At 37.2% G+C, this 10,330-nt stretch overlaps 1 pseudogene; it reads right to left on the bottom strand.

The window, feature by feature from the left end:
* Positions 1-4,205, bottom strand: part of LOC121041864 (surfeit locus protein 2-like) — a 32,387-nt pseudogene extending 28,182 nt beyond the window's left edge.
* Positions 4,206-10,330: the final 6,125 nt, after the last annotated feature.

Raw genomic sequence — 10,330 nt, 5'->3', positions numbered from 1 at the left:
TTTTTTTTTTTTTTTTTTTTTTTTTTTTTTTTTTTTTTTTTTATTGCGCAGGCAATGAAAAATGTATTTGGAGCCAACAGACAATGAGTTGGTAACAGGCACAGTCTTTATCTTAACATTTGATTGCCTCTAAATTTTACCACAAAATTATTGATTTCCAGATTTTTTTCCCCTACCACCAAGCACCATTATGGCTTGAAAAATGGTGACTTTCGCTTGAAAGCGAATAATATAACTTAATCGCTTGAAAAATAAAAAGACTATAAAAAACTTTATATTACACTGAGGGTGAACATTAAAATAATGGTATGATATGCAGTCAAATCATTCATAGAAATGTTTAAGCACACAAAATGTGTTGCTCAGATAATAGGAATATTTACCAATTCAAAGGAATTTGTAATTTAAATTTCAGTCATCATTTTAGAAATTAGGCAATTCTTGATATGTTTAATTTTTCGATATTTGTGTTATTTTATGTTTTGCATAAAATGAGATTCATAAATATATTTTAGCATAATACTTTAAATTTCCAAGGTCACGTTCATAGAAAATGTGATTTAGTTAAGGATATTCTCCATCACATTGTTAAACCATTATCTTACTCGTTGCTGTTGGAAGAACAGACAGAGTGTGGAACGATTATCCTAAACCTCTCATCACTATAAGGGAAACAAGTTGTTCCATCTCCCCAGTGATGACTCGGGCATTTTTCAACACTCTAAAATTGTCATTCAACCTGTGCTTGACTATTTCCCACTTACACGGTTGAAATTATACTTTGGGGAAATTTCTTCAGCTTCTTAAGCCATTTTACCTTTCAGAGTTTCACATTATTTTTAGAAAATAGTAGTTTGGGGTTCTGGGCCTAGAGCCCAGTGCTCTATATCCAAACCTCTAATTTGAATTAGTCACTCTGTAAAATTATGCAGGTCATTTAACCCTTCTCTTTAGCTTTTCAACTTCTGAGGAAGAGGCACTGTTTTTCCTGATAATGCTGAAACCAATGTCCTTCTAATTTAAAATGCCATCAAACCTAGAAAAAACAGGCTCAGGTCGTATTTTATGAGCAGTTTTCTTGAAGTTGAGCTTTCCTTCTGTAAAACCAGTGCTAATATTACAAGGAGAAAGCGTTTTCCAAGAAAGATACTTGGTCGACATTCCTGGCTTATGAAAGACAATGATTTCATGTAAGAGAGTGCCAGGTATGCCTTTGGGCTTTATATTAATTTGTGAAACATTCCTTTCATTATGTTTCCTGTTCAAAAATTATGCACATTTGAATCAAAGCCCAATGACACTGTCTAGTAACTGAAAAATATTTATTTCTCCTTGGAAATCTTACCTGCTTAATTACCCAATCTTTTGGGAACACAGCCAAAGCCTAGAGTGAGTCTTTTGTTGTAGGAAGAAAAGAGAAAAATAATTTGGTGCTAAGGGGAAACAACTCTCTTACAGCTCTTGTGGACCATCTTGTCATGTTTGGAGTCACTCTGCTAGGCTGCCGTTGTTATCTGGCTTTGTGTCATTACAGTTCACATCATATGATAACCCCAAGGCAAATAACCCAGTTCTTTTGCCACCCTTCTTTTTTTCTTCTGCTCTCTCGTATTCATGTCCAACTTGCTCTGGCTTGTTCATATTCTGGGAGTAATGGGGTGAAGTTAATATAAGACCGTTAACTCTCAATTACTCAGGGGCTAATTATCCAGTCTATTGATTGCAAAGTCCAGCCTTTGCTTTTCCTGCCTTTTAAAGGGTGGTTGACTGCCCGTTAGGACTTGAACCAGACCAAAGTAGGGGGTGGAGAGAGAAAGTGATAAAATTCAAATCTATCTCTTCTGCAGCTTATTAGCGCTAGTTAAGAGCTTAGGTGAATGGCAAAAATATGGTTTTGGGACACCTGCATATTCAATTTAGTCTTGCCTTGCCTTGTCATCTTTTACCATGGATAATTGAGTTGGCTTCATTACCTTATGTTCATATAGTTAATTCTCAGAAGTTGGGTTTTTTATTGCTTTGGAGCAGTGACTTAATGGATACTTAAGGCATTTGAGGGAGCTATGGGTAAGCTACATAAACTTCACTTTTCAAATATGGAATCAGAGACACAGAATATTCAAACTGGAAAAGGGCGCTTGGTGGGATCATGGGTTAGAGCAATTTTTCACTCTTTGGTCTGAGTTCACAGATACACAGATGTGATAGAACTGCCTACTGATAGTTCATCTCGTCCAGGGGTTCCCTACAGTGGCCAGTGAATCTAGTGTAATACAGCCATGAGGAGTTTTGAGGAGAGTTGGCATAGGTTTTGTCTTCATTTGTGCAACGTCTGGCTGGTTGAGCTTGATATATAAATTCATTTCACTTAGCAGAATGTATGGAATGTAGTAAGCACTCAATAAAGGGTCAGCTTAATTCTAATTGTAGTAATAACAGGTGTGGTGGCCTTAGTACTGCTGCTAATGAAGTCTTTGATTCTTTTAATAGTTTAAGAATAATAAATAAAGCCATACATGTACCTGTGGAAAAGCTGTGTAGGCTATTAATTATATTAATTAATTATGTGGTAATTTAATCTCAGATTACGGTTTTATGAGGTTTTCCTTAGTGCAACTCCCTTATTTTATAACTGCAAAAACACAGGCCCAGAGAGTAGAATTATTTTTCTCAGTTCACCCAACAAGGGCAGAGATGCCAGTGGAATTAAGACGAGTGGCTCCTAACTTACCCTCTGTTTCACAATTGTACTGACGTTAGATCTCCAGTAATTTAATTCCTGGATTTAAGAAGTGACCTCCATTTGCCTTTTTCTCACTCTTCTGCTCCAACCTCATTGCTTGTCTTCTTAATTTCCTGATTGGAAACGGGACAAAAGAATAACTTGTAAAACTAAGAGACCTGGGAGAAATGATGATGGCAGCAAATCCTTAGTTGTTAGTAGTACAGCAAAATGCAGTGGAATAGTGGTGGAAGTAATGTGTGTCACTTCTGAGGCAAGCCCTTTAGAAAACAGATATGCCCTTTCCATCTTCTTTCATGTTTTATCAGCGGGGTGCAGAGGACTAGGCAGGCTGAGGGGATAGAAGTCCTACCAGATAGATAGGTCCTGGGTCCCTGAATCACTACATGGAGGAAAACAGCTTTCTGGAATATCTGCATTGAACAACAGTGTAAATGTGAAACCTCCATTATAAGCTAATGGCAATTGGAGGGTATGGTAGTAGTATTCCAAATGATATCTACACTAATTTGTTACATTACATGCTATAAAATGGCAATCTCTGAACCATAATTCATATGTGCATATGTCTTCTATTTTCTTATAAAAAGAAAATTCAGTTTGGCATAAGTACTTACTATTTATTTATTTTAAAATTTTTTAAATGTTTTTATTTAAACATTTAAAGAGAGACAGAGATAGAATGCGAGTGGTTAGGGTCAGAGAGAGAGGGAGACACAGAATCGGAAGCAGGCTCCAGGCTCTGTCTGAGCTGTCAGCACAGAGCTCCACCGGGGGCTCAAACTCACGAGCGGTGAGGTCATGACCTGAGCCGAAGTCAGGGCGGTGAGATCATGACCTGAGCCGAGGTCAGACGCTCAACTGACTGAGCCACCCAGGCGCCCCAGTACTTACTATTTAAAGAGGCTTCTTGTAGTTATTTGGTAAGGCATTCGTATAATACTTTGAGAAATACTGAAATATAAATCTACATTCTTCTCAAATAATATTTTTTCATGGAAAGCAAAACAAATTACATTTCAAATTATTTGGACTAAAAACAATAGTGAGCAGAGCACGCAGAATAGCACATATTAAGTATGCAAGAACGCATGAGGTTAAGCGAAGTAACAGTAATGTAGTGTAATTTGTAATAAGTATAATACTTCTTATTCTGCACAGCAAAAAATCACAACACTATGAAATTTATGTGAATTTCTATAACTAATATTTCTCTTCACGCTGGAATCAAATTTGTAGTTTCTTTTTTTATCATTTCACCAGTGTCTCAAAAATGTGGTAATATTCACAGTTCCTCCTAATACCACCTGCTGTTTAATTACATATATTCCACACGGAGATGTGAACGAACACATTTTAAAAGAAAAAGTCCTACATTTGACCATCGCCATACCCCAGGCCCCCATGCATTTGTCTTCAACGCGTTAGCTAAAACCCAACGCCAATGTTTCTTCACGCTCATCTCTTCCTGCCAGTCTCGTTTATTCCCTGCTTTTTATCTCAGAGATTCTTTAAGGGTTATAACCAGGGGCTCCTTTCCCAGAAGTAACAGTTTTAGAGGACTGAGGTTTAGAACCAACTTAAAGTCAAGTCTCTGGGTCAAGAACCTATGGGTACTCCTGTTGGGGTAATAGTTCAATCGTGCTAGTTTGGGGCTGATAAACCAGTTCTTAGCGGGGCAGCTTCCGGACTGCATGGCTCTAAATCCAAATGATTGTGCCGGCCACTCCATCTGCCAGTGGTGTTGAGCACAGCATGACGTGAGATGAGATTCCACTTCTGTCAGGTCCTGTGGCTGCATGCCTCTCACAGCGCAGGCATGTCACAACACTGAGAAGGAGCCAAGAAAATATTTATTGTTCACACAACATACCTCCCATACTTCCTCTAGTACTTAACTAAGAGACAGTGGTCTGCTTCTAAGTCTGAAGGGGGCAGTGCTGGGGCACTGCTGAACTTACTGAAAAGATATTATCAAGCAAAATTGTTGATGGTTGATTCTACGTGATTTTTGCCATATAAACAGACTTTAGAACCCATGTTCTGAGTAAGATATGGGGAGTTCTGGTCCCCTGGGATCAGAAGTAACAGATAATGCTTGCATATTGCTTCCTTACGCCCAATTATCCCTAGTAGGAAATGTCTTTTCCCCTTCCTGCCTCTCTCCCTCCCTGTCTCCCTTCTTCCCTCCCTGACCTCATTCCTTACTTCTTTTTTCTTTTCTTTTTTAGACGGAAAGGGCTGCATCAGGGTTGTGGACCCTGAGAATAAGTGTGGGACCTTCTCAGGTTGATTATTTCTATATACATTTTCCTTCCATTCCTGTGATGCACTGAATCAAGCTTGCCTTCGGAACTGATTATGAGAGGTGGCTGGTACAATTTTGGCAAAACAAAAATATTTGACTGACTTTCTTCCATAAAAATCTATCTTGTTCTACCCTCAGCCTTACCTTTTGCCCTTGAACAATACCTTTTATCTTTCTTTCTAAGTGGGGATAGTTTTTCTATCTCACAAACAAAAATTCAGAAAATGCAGATATCTCATGGAAAGTCAGCTCTTTGACTTAAAATCATTTGTTCTGAAAGTCAAAAGTTGCTTTAAGTCTTTGACCTGAAACAAACAGGAGAGGATTTGAGGTACATGTGTCTGTGTGTGGGGGGTGAAGTGGGGTAAGGTCTTGGAAGCTGGGGGGGGGTGGGAATTCACAACTCAGGAGGATTAGAGACCTCAGAAAGAAGCTGGCTTAGATTTCCAACTTCTTTTTGCTCAAGGCCAGCTCTGTTCCTCTTCAACTATGTGGATGCAAATAAAAAAAGAGAGGCACTGAAAATATGCTACTGGCACAATCTACTTTTTCATAATCCTTTGTAATACGGTTCTCTATCAAGTTACAGTTCTAATGAGAAATTGCCTCTTTGCAAGTGTGGAATGTGTACCAATGTTTTGGAATAATCTTGCTGAGGATGCAGGAAGAACACAAGCAATATACTGAGTGTTGCAAATCAACCCATCCGAATTTTTTGTTATGGCGGGGGAGGCAATCATACTCCATTCCTGCTGACAGAACTCTGGCTCAGAAATAAATATTGGCAACATCTCTTTTCTATACCAAATACAATGAATTTTTTTTTTTTCAGTATAAATGCCATAATAAACTTGCTCTGTTAGGAAAGAACAGAGATGAATGAAGCTTCGTGTTCCCTGGTTTATACTCAGAGACTAGCTATTCATTGTGTTTTATTCTCATGCTACAAAGTAAAGTATGCAAGTTTATCTCTTAAAATTACTCAGGGAAAAAATAAAATTACTCAGGAAATGACAATGAATTGCAAAAGATAGCACAAGAGTATGGAGAGAGAAAATAGAGGATATACTAATTAATAGAAATGTCTTGTCTCCCTGGTAGGAAATCAAGCTAAAATATAATAGATTTTTTCCATAACATAAATCTGTATTAATGACCAATAATTCAGTGTTTCTGTTTTCAGTAGTCAATGCAAGTTCCAGTGGTTTGATACCCAGTTTGAATCTGTTATCACTGAGCTAATTCAGTGGGAGAAGTTGCATTCTGCCTAAGGATCTAACAAGCCTCCCTAGTTTTCCATCAAAGGACTAAAAACAATCAGCAGCTTTTTTTGTTGTTATTTAGAAAGAATCTGTAGTGGGAAAAATGACTATTCTGGAAGAAACAGTTAATATATTCAGTGCTTTGTTCAAGTAGACCTACTCTTTCTTGATGGCCACCATGGTTTTCAGCAACACTCTATAAATTTAACATCTAAAGCACAAAAGACAGCCAACAAGTAGTTTTCACGACAACAACAAAACCCCCCAAATTAGCAAAGAGGCAAAATGTGAACTGAGGAAATCCTTAAGTTTGTGACTAATGTGTCAAGAGATGTTTCCAGTTTCAAATCATATGAGGTAGGAAAAGTACAACATTGTACAGGTGGTACATCATTTAAACTGAACTTTAGCACTGTACTTATTTTTTTCTTAAAAATGCAGTACAAAATGGACTCATCTTTATTATAGTCTTTAAATAATTATTAGGCTTAATTGCCACAGTTCATAGAAATTTTAAAATTAGCAAGTGGTGCTTATCTCTCTGCAGTGCTCAGTGTTAATAAAACATGCTGCTCCATAAACACATTTCACATCATATTTGTCCATGATTATTTCATTGTTTTTCCAAGTACAGATGCCAAGAGACAAAGTGTTGCCGAATTCCTGTAATTACCAGCATTTCCCTTGATTTGTGTCCATGAAGTATGTAGTCAATCTCTATTGTCTTCTGCCTTCGTTTTGAATCTGTCCCCAGTGCAGGGATGTTAAAAACACCATTTAGCTACACAGCCTGCTCAATTTAAAAAAAAAAAAAAAAAAAAAAAAGGAAAATTGCTTTCAAGCTACTAATTAGAAAAAGAAGAGAAGTGAGCTGTGAATAAAAAGAACTGCCTTTTAAAAGGCTTTAAAGAGAAACTTGAAACTGTGCTGCATTGAAAAAGGGGATGATCTTTAGTTATCAAAGCTAAATTCTAATATAGCAGTTACAGGCAAGATTTAGCTAACTCCTTAATATTTGAAAAGCAGTCACGTGAATGAGAATTCAGGTAATGTCCATTTCTTTCCTACCTTTAAAGAGGAGCTTAGTTAATTGATTTTTTTTTTTTTTTTTTTGGTTATCAGACACTTATTTTTCTAGAAAGCTGCTTCCATCTCTTTAAGATGATTTTGACAATTTTGTTAAATGTGCATTCCTTTAAAAAATACACTGATGGCCTATAATGCACAGATATTTGGCAAAATTGTAAATAGAGTTGTCTCCTCAATAGATAATTCTTCCAAATGATTTATTTCAACAGCTCCTCAGATATATTTAGAATAAACTATATTTTGATCACCACAGACATAGGGTAAATGATTTAGACAGGTCGATAAATAGCAAGTAGTAGAAAATTGTCTTTCCATTTAATGTTCCAATATAGAAGTCTCCTGCAAGAAGATGGTTAAAAATTCCAGGTATAGATGTCGAAGTAGAGTCTAAGCAGTCTCTATAACCTTATCTACCTTATGGGCAGGAAATATGTCATGTGTTCTCTTGAAACTAATTCTTAATTACTTTAATGCTCTATATATTGATTGATCAAAAATATGAAAAGGTCTATATATTCAGTGGTATTTTACTGATTTTGGTTTAACTGGGAATGGTGCAGGAAGAATACATTTAAACTAAGTTATTTGGATATCTTACGCTTCTTTACGTTCCCCCCACAATGCTTTGAACATGCTTTGAACATGGTAGTCCAGACAGTTTCCCTTATTTCCACTGTTATTCTCCCAGAAATGAGAAGTCCATTAAAGTCCATCAGGAGTTCACCATGTTTATTTCACTCACTTTTTCAACCCTAGGACCTAGGTACGGGGGCACTTACATAGGTAGGCCACTAGATGCTGCTAGTATCCTTTCCATTGCTCAGTATTCTGTGAAAGACTCTCCCTTCTAGGATGAGAGTCATCAGACATTGAAGTCTGTCTTCTCATTTTTTTTTTTTTTAAACGTTCATTTATTTTTGAGACAGAGAGAGACAGAGCATGAACAGGGGAGGGGCAGAGAGAGAGGGAGACACAGAATCTGAAGCAGGCTCCAGGCTCCGAGCTGTCAGCACAGAGCCCGACGTGGGGCTCGAACTCACGGACCGTGAGATCATGACCTGAGCCGAAGTCAGCCGCTTAACCGACTGAGCCACCCAGGCGCCCCGAAGTCTGTCTTCTCAAATTGGAGCCATTTAGCTTCCTGCCTCTAGGAGTAGCTTGGTTGCTATCTTCAAACTATTCCTTAGTTTAGGCAGGATGAATTTAAGAAGGTCCAATTTTTGAGACTTATTGTCGAATGACCTTATAGGATATTATCCCAAGATGCAGGATTTTTTTTTAAATTCTTTTAAAGTTTATTTATTTATTTTGAGAGAGACAGAGACAGTGTGAGTGGGGAAGGGGCAGAGAGAGAGAGAGAGAGAGAGAGAGAGAATCCCAAGCAGGCTCCATGCCGACAGCACAGAGCTGATGTGGGGCTCAAACTCATGAAATCATGACCTCAAGACATGAGCTGAAACCAAGAGTCAGACGTTTAACCAACTGAGCCACCCAGGTGCGCCTTCCAAGACCCAGTTTTTACCCAAATTCTGTTTCCTCCATGCCTGCATTTCTACTTTGGACCTCATGAAGTTTCCCTGAAGGGTTAGATTCTTGGCAGTCTCCATTTTCCCTTCTACCTTCAACTCCAGAAGACTAGAGTTTTATTTTTCAACTTTATTTTGACACCTTGGCAAAGCAGTTGCCTGCCTTCCAGTGGCTGATAACCTTCTGAATCTTCTGCTGGTTGAAATACAAGTTCTATGAGTACATCCAAAGTTAGTTCAGATGGATGGACAATATAGCTTCACTTTGGTGACCAAACCAACTACAAGGGTTTCATATGTTAATCTGGCTAGCTGGGAGAGTGTCCCTTTCCTTTCTTAAGGACCCCTTACTTCTGCCTCCCTCCACCAACCTATTTAATAGAGTAAAATAGATGAAGATAATGTCCTTTGATATAGGAAATTGTTCTTTGCCCAAGGTTATGGAAGTAGCCCCCTTTCCTATGATAACATTAAAACTTTTGATCTTATTTGAGTCATGTTTCCTAAAAATGAAAACTTAAATGTGTTTGTACAATGAGCTTATTTTCTAAATTACTAAGGGTTCTTGAGATTACTTTTGTAAATAATATATTTTTGTTTTGAAACTTCAAAAGGAAATTGAAATAAGGAAAACTTAGAAACTTTAGTTATCTATGTTCTTGTATGATATTTCTATAATAAAGATGTCTAGCACTTTTAAGTGTGTACCAGTATTTTACTAAACCCTTTAGAAGCTCTATCTCCTTTAAGTCACATAACCATATTAGGTGGGTACAATTAATTATTCTTTTTTTCACATGAGAAAACTATAACAGAGAGAGGTTGCCCACCTTGCCTGCTGTCTCACAACTGATAGGTAGTAGGGCATGAATTAAAATGTAGGTTTGATATCAGAGGTCATTCTATTAATCAATGTAATATATCCTTGCTCTACTTTAGCCAAATGTTTGCAAGAATTAGAACAGCTAATAATAGCTAATAATCCTTCACTTAAATATCTTTAAATGTATTTCTGTGAAAAAATTAAGAAAATTAAAAATTACGAAAAATGAGCTTTGTTAATTTCTTTGCTTGAAATTTGTATTTGCTCTTTCTATGCTGGTAGTCAGGCCCTTACATAGTCTCATCTCTCACACATTTTCAGTGGAACTATTTGGTATGAAATGTCTATGGAGTTCTTAAAGCAAAAATATGTCTTTAAGGAAAGGCTAGTATTATGTTGACAAAGTTATTTTTTCTCATGGATTTCTAAGTTTTTCAGGGATCTAGATTTCATTTAAATTAGTGGAGCTCCTATCAGACAGTTTGTTCACCTTTCACTTGTGATGCTTGCGGTCTGTCATTCAAGAGAAATGCATGGATCCATTTTGTTCAATGTGGTCTCCAAAGGACAAGTTTGATA

Source organism: Herpailurus yagouaroundi, unplaced genomic scaffold (genome assembly GCF_014898765.1).
Source record: "Herpailurus yagouaroundi ecotype Mexico unplaced genomic scaffold, PumYag 29, whole genome shotgun sequence".
Lineage (NCBI taxonomy): Eukaryota > Metazoa > Chordata > Mammalia > Carnivora > Felidae > Herpailurus > Herpailurus yagouaroundi.
Note: the sequence above shows the minus strand (reverse complement) of the source record. Positions and strands in the feature narration are given on the sequence as shown.